Raw genomic sequence first — 6,239 nt, 5'->3', positions numbered from 1 at the left:
AAATTAGCACAACTCTCCTAATGGGTTCAGAATTACATGCTGGGAGTCTTGCAATGCATTGATTTTTTGGTACTTAATTTTAAAAGATTTCCAAAGTATGCCAGCATGAATCCGAGCTGATATCTCCCAGGAAACTCTAATGGACTTGTGTATTCAGAGCCCTCAGATCAGCCTTCCCCGTGCGCTGCTGCAAGCGCTCTCCTGCCCCGCGTGCTCGGAGCAGAGCTGCCCGCTCGCACCCAGGAGGGTGCCCAGGGGAGGAGCGAGCCCTGCCTCCTCCCAAGGCAGCAGCACCCGCAGCCCAGGCACTTACAGAGCTCGGGAGCGAAGCCACGGGGAAGGCCACAAACACAGAGTCAGGAGCAGCGAGGCATGGAAAGGCACTGAGCAGAACCGCGGGGATGTCCCTTGACAAAGCCCCCCAGGGAGAGGCAATGACTGGCTGCAAAGCCCGACCACGCGCCCCGGCAACTCTGCTCACTGCTAGCTTGGGCAGATTCGACCTGACAACTTAAAAGCTTTTACTAGCAGTTCCATAAGCTTGCCCAAGGTAAAGCATGTGCACATACAGATATGCTCGTTAAATAGCAAACAAGAGCCACGCTCAGAGCTTTTGCGCTCTCCCGTAACCAAGAGACAAGTGAAGAAGAGCAATTCATCATCACCCCAACCAAGGAACGTGGTTTCTTCTGTCCTTTCCTTCTACCTTCCACCTCCTGACTTTGTTTTCAACTCCCTACCCTTGCTGTACCTCCACGATGTTTAATTTCACGTCCAGGCTCTGCAATCCCTGCTGAGATCCCCGGATTGCAGAGCCACTGGCAATAATTTTAACGGAAATGGCATGCACCATCACTGTAAGGATTTAAGTTTTCATTAGCTGTGGAAGCGGGGTTTTATAAAAGCAGCAGCACTTCTTATTTTCAGGAACCCTTCCTCAGGACGCAACTCAAGGGAAACGATTACCCAGAGCAAGCTGTGAGTGTCCACATTATGCTGAAGCACTCGCCCTTCCCCAGCACAGCCAGCCTAGAGTTCTCCAAGTACTTAGCAAGACACCGGATGCTAAAATAACCACCATGTTCAGGCCCTTACTGCAGCAGGCAGGCAGCAGGACCTGAAAAATAGCCTCAGAAGAGAAACTGGAGTCAAAGGAGTAAAAACACACAAGGTTTTTTCCTTTTTCAGATGCCTCACCATGCCTGGCAAGGCAGCCGCGACGGGAAGGAGAATTACGGGAGGAATTACAGCCACCACCTGCCTATGAAGTTGCTCATATGAAAAAAACAATAACAAAACCCCCCAGCCTCTGCCGCAGAGCTTGGGTGCTCAGCGGGCCTGCCGATGCCATCTGCCGTTTGCTGGGTGCCGGCAGGCAGCACCGGCGAACCCAGCGACAGCCCAACAACAGAGAATGGCTTGATAAATTAATATCTGGCATAAATTAAAATCCTTCAGATGCCTGAGGGTCTCCTGTGGCAGTTTTAGGGATAAGCGGGGTTTGGGACAAGATTTATTTACATGGGAAGTACCACAAGCAAATCCCTGCTGACACAGTCCTTAGTGCCACGTGAAATCAGGCACGATGCCCTCTAGAAGCAAGGAGCAGGATGAAAGCAGAGATAGCCGCTTACTTTGAGGGTTGAAGGTGCTTTTAGCTTTGTTACCTTCAGCTCCTCAGCTGGGAACGTGACTCCTGGAGCTCATAAACCCAGCAGCCCCGAGGAGAACGGCACCAAGCGCTGTTCCTAAAATCTCACTTACTTTTAAAAATATATAAAAGTATTAAAGTATAAAATATATAGAAGTATTAAAGTATATAAATCCCAGACAGAAACCCAGCCTGCTCTCACGCAGCTCCTCGGCTGAAGGGTGGGGACCCTTCACGCTGCGGAGAGCCAACCCCCCGTCCCTGGAGCCTTCCTCAGCCACCCTCCTCCTCAGCAGGGCAGGAGTTGCCAGACCCGGGGGACGCAGCAGCGGCAGAGCTGAGTGTTGGGTCACATCTGCCCGGCGCGGGGACAGGGGACTGGCCCCCCACTGCCAGGGGTCTGACCACTGCTGGCAGTGGCCTGGGGGACTGGAAACACAACCGCTGGCCCAGCCGCCTCCTCAGGATGCTCAGTTTGCATCCAGACCTGACGCAGAGACGGCAGCCCCCGAGGTACTGGTTTGAGCTTGACCGGGGAGATATTATTTTGCTGGGGCCCAATTCAGCAGCTCTGTATGAAAACCATTCCCGCTGTCCTTCTGCGGAGTTATTTATGCTGACCGTTGTGCTCTGCCCTAAGCCCTTCAGCCTGCTGTCCCGCCAGAAAACAGGTTTCACACCAGATACACTGGGTTTCATGCCTCTTCCCACCCGTACCAGTCACTAAACGCTGATAAACGGTGCCGTGCCATGCAGGGAAGGCAGGTAGAGTATTTCTGGCAGAGCACAGACAGTGTAATTTTGAAATGTCCTTGCTCATGGACATTGAAAGCCGCAGCTTCCAAGGCCAGAGGTGGCCATCAGGAGAGCTGCAGCTGCTGGGGTGGCATTCCGACCACGCAGAGGCACCTCCTGCCAGAGCTAAAAGCAGGCAGGCCGGCCAGCGCGAGCAAAGCGCAGGCGGCCCGCGTGCTGCGTTTGTTCCGACCGTCTCCGGCTGCGGCACGCCAGGAGGAGAAGTCTCTGCTTTCAGCTGCTTTCTCTCCCTCAGGAAATCGCCTCCGTCTCCTGCGCACCAAAGGGAAAAGCCGGTTGTAGGAACTGCTGCCAGCGAAACAAGAGATCACGATGAGCGCAGTCGTTTCTGCTCTGGCAAGTGGCTTGTTTAGGGAAAGGCCAGGATAAAACATCCCCCTCTGGGAATACCTTGATTCTAGCTGGGTACAACCTAGACCCACACCCCGGGGCACAAGGCACGTAAGCTTTGGACATTTTTGGTGGTGCTGTATCAGATGCAGCCTGCAGAGGTTTGCTAGGACCGGGGCGGGGGGGGGGGCACGTCAGCACACTCCCTCTGCAGGAACCAGGGTAGGCGTCCTGCCCGGCGCTGGCAAACATCCAACAACGTTCGCCACTCCTCAAATTGCCTACGGATAAGTCTGAATAGCTCAGACTGGCACAGGTTTAAGTTACAGCGGAAAATATACTAGATATGTCAAAATGCCTGAAGTTAAACCCAAGGGAACGCTGCCAGGAAGCGCAGCTGTAAGATCATCCAACACGCGGATGCCTCGAGGCATCACAGAGCAACGTCTCCGTTCCAACAGCGCGAGGGAACTTCAGTTTGAGGCAGTCGGACGTCCCCGTTAAGACGCTGCTCCCGGGATTCCGTGTGCGGAGAGCAAGCAGGCACCTCTGCTACGTCACGCTCAGAAGTCCATACTGATGGATGAGTGAGGACATCTGCCAGCAACGCCGCTTTCGTGATGCAGTAACATGGTTCCAAATTAACTCACGCTCATTTGCAATCCTTTTCTACCGCACTTGCTTGATCCCCTTGAAGTCTGCAAACACATGCCAGCATAATTACAAAGAGCATTTCCCTAACGGTGACATCATCAGAGATAATCTGAATTTACACCCATGAGAAGCATCCAGGCTACAACTACTGATCTGTCTGGCCCAGGGAGAACATCAGATCTCCAGTGGAACAACGAGTAACAGCGGGAGAAAGGTGGAATGCATCCTGTTGCCCAAGCACAGCCCTGACGCAAACCTGCATCGCGCCTCTGAAGCCAGAGGAACCGTGTCAATCCAAATTTGGGGTTGGAGCAGCGTGCTGTCGAAGATGGAGGCAGCCCCTGGAGGCAGTTGCTGGTCTCAGGCAGGCTTGGCTGAGTTAAACCAACAAGACTTGGCTGAGTCTACTGGCGAGTCCAGTTTCAGATGGGTTTGAGTAAGCGCCATCAGGCAAACGTGGCTGAGTCCGTCAGTGCTTATCACCCACCCAGAGACCTCCGTGGTGAGGAGACAGGAGGGTGGGCTTGGGGAGACCCCCAGCACGTGTGCCCGCAGCCCCTTCGCCGCTTGCGGACCACAGGAGGGCTGTGACCCCGTCTGGCAACGCCGCCGCTCTCCGACTTAAACCTCCCCATGCCGCTCCCCCTCTGTTCGCAGACGATTACTTTTAACTTGCAATCATGTTCATCACACTTCGCTGAGGATCTCTTAGAGAGAGAGAGCGCTTGTATCCCTGATACAAGCCAGGATGCCGCTGGCCCTCTTGGCCACCTGGGCACCCTGCTGGCTCATATTCAGCCACCTCTCGACCAACACCCCCACGGCCTTTTCCGCTGGGCAGCTTTCCAGCCCCTCTGCCCCCCCCCTGTGGGGGGTTGTGGTGACCCCAGGGCAGGACCCGGCCCTTGGCCTTGTTGACCCTCACTTGGGACCGATGGTTCCAGCCTGGCCAGGTTCCTCTGCAGAGCCCCCCTCCCCCCCAGCAGATCCACACTCCCGCCCAGCTCGGGGTCATCTGCAAATGGACCGAGGGTGCAAAGACGACCGTCCTTGCACGCCTCTCTGCTCAGCGTCCTCTCTTCCAGCAGCCAGCCTCAACCAGCCTCTGACCACCAGAGGTGAATCACTCTTTGGGAAGGACTGGGACTTGCCAGGCTACCTGGAGCTCCCCTCTCTCCCAAAATTCATCGCACTGCCAAGCTCTCTCCCCATTCCAGGCTCCCTTGTGCCATGAACAGCAGCTTATGCTCCGCTTCGTCATGCCAGAGCAGGAAGATGGGCTGGATTTCCTCACAGAAGTGGGAAGTTTCTGCCTGAACTCTGAATCCAACCATAAGAATGAATTCAGTTCTTACTGCCAAAACTACCCTGGACACCGACCTGCCAGTCCCAGTTCCTCCAGAGGGCAGGCCCATTCATTTTCACATCAAGACCATCTGTTACCCGCATTCCTCCATTCTGAAATCTTTTTTTGGAAAAATTAAAAGTAAAAAAAAAAAAAAATAAAAAAAATCATTACTCCTCTCTCCCAGAGTTTGATGTGGTATAAGCTGAAATGTCACTTCAGGAGCCCCTGGTAAAGCACTTCAGGAAGAAGGGCCCCAGCATTTGTGGCCTTCGCGCCAGCTGCTTTTCCATTTTGGGAAGGGTTTAAGATGGCTGGAATAGCTGGTCTCTTCCCACCACCCCTGCATGCCAGCCAGCGTCAAAAGTTCATCTGGTAATTACACCATTGAGAGGTGAATAATAGTTTCAATTCCTCGGGCTGGACTGTCCGGCTGGAGGATCCAAGCGAACCCCCCTGACTTGCGGCAGAGCTGCTGTTGGCGGGTGGGGAAGCGCGGCGCCCCTGGAGTCGGAGACCCCATCCTCAGAGCTCTTCAAGCACAGATGAGAACCGGGGGGCAAAGGGAGCGGGCACAGCTCCCGGCGCATCCCTGCACCACGGTCCCTGCTGGAGGGCAGGACCCCCCCGCCCCAGGCCCAGATGGCCTTGACACAGTTTGCAGCGGCACTGGAAAGTGATACAGCCATTAATAACGGCGCCAGGAGAGATGCTTCACCCAAAAGTAATTTACACCTTTTCACACAGCTTCTGGGACTCAGTGGGAGGGAAGCAGGCAGGTAACTGCAAAAATTTAGGAGCTTGTGCTTGCAGGACACCCAACTGCAAGGAAGAAATTCTTTACAATGAGGGTGGTGAAACCCTGGCAGGGGTTGCCCAGAGAGGGGGTGGAGGCCCCATCCCTGGGAACATTCCAGGCCAGGTTGGACGGGGCTGTGAGCAACCTGATGTGATTCAAGGTGTCCCTGCTCCTGCAGGGGGGGTGGGCTGTGTGACCTCTGGGGGTCCCTTCCCACCCAAAACATTCAATGATTCTATGATTCTATGAAGTCGTATTTTCCAGCCGGGAATCTGGGGAACACCTCTAGCACCCCACAAAGCGTAACTAAAGCAGTGTACCTTGGACTGCTGGGCAGGGCTCTGCAAAGCAGCTGGGTTATTGTCACGGTCACAAAACTGAAGGCGGCTGACAGTCTGACACCGGCCACGGCTGGGCGGTCTGACACCCCTTTGGCTTGCTGTGGTGGGGAGACAGGATCAACCCAATTTATTTACGGACCCTTTCAGAGTGATGGGCAGCTTTGCTGGGGATCTCCGCTCCGGCCCCCTACACCTCCACCCAAAGCCATTCCTCCAGACGGGCTGTTAACTTGCGTTTTGGAGCACGGGATTTTCCACCTGGACCTGCTGCACCCACACCGGGCACAGGCACAGCCCTGCACC

Source organism: Egretta garzetta, unplaced genomic scaffold (genome assembly GCF_000687185.1).
Source record: "Egretta garzetta isolate BGI_Z169 unplaced genomic scaffold, ASM68718v1 scaffold26, whole genome shotgun sequence".
Lineage (NCBI taxonomy): Eukaryota > Metazoa > Chordata > Aves > Pelecaniformes > Ardeidae > Egretta > Egretta garzetta.
This window is presented reverse-complemented; position numbering follows the sequence as displayed.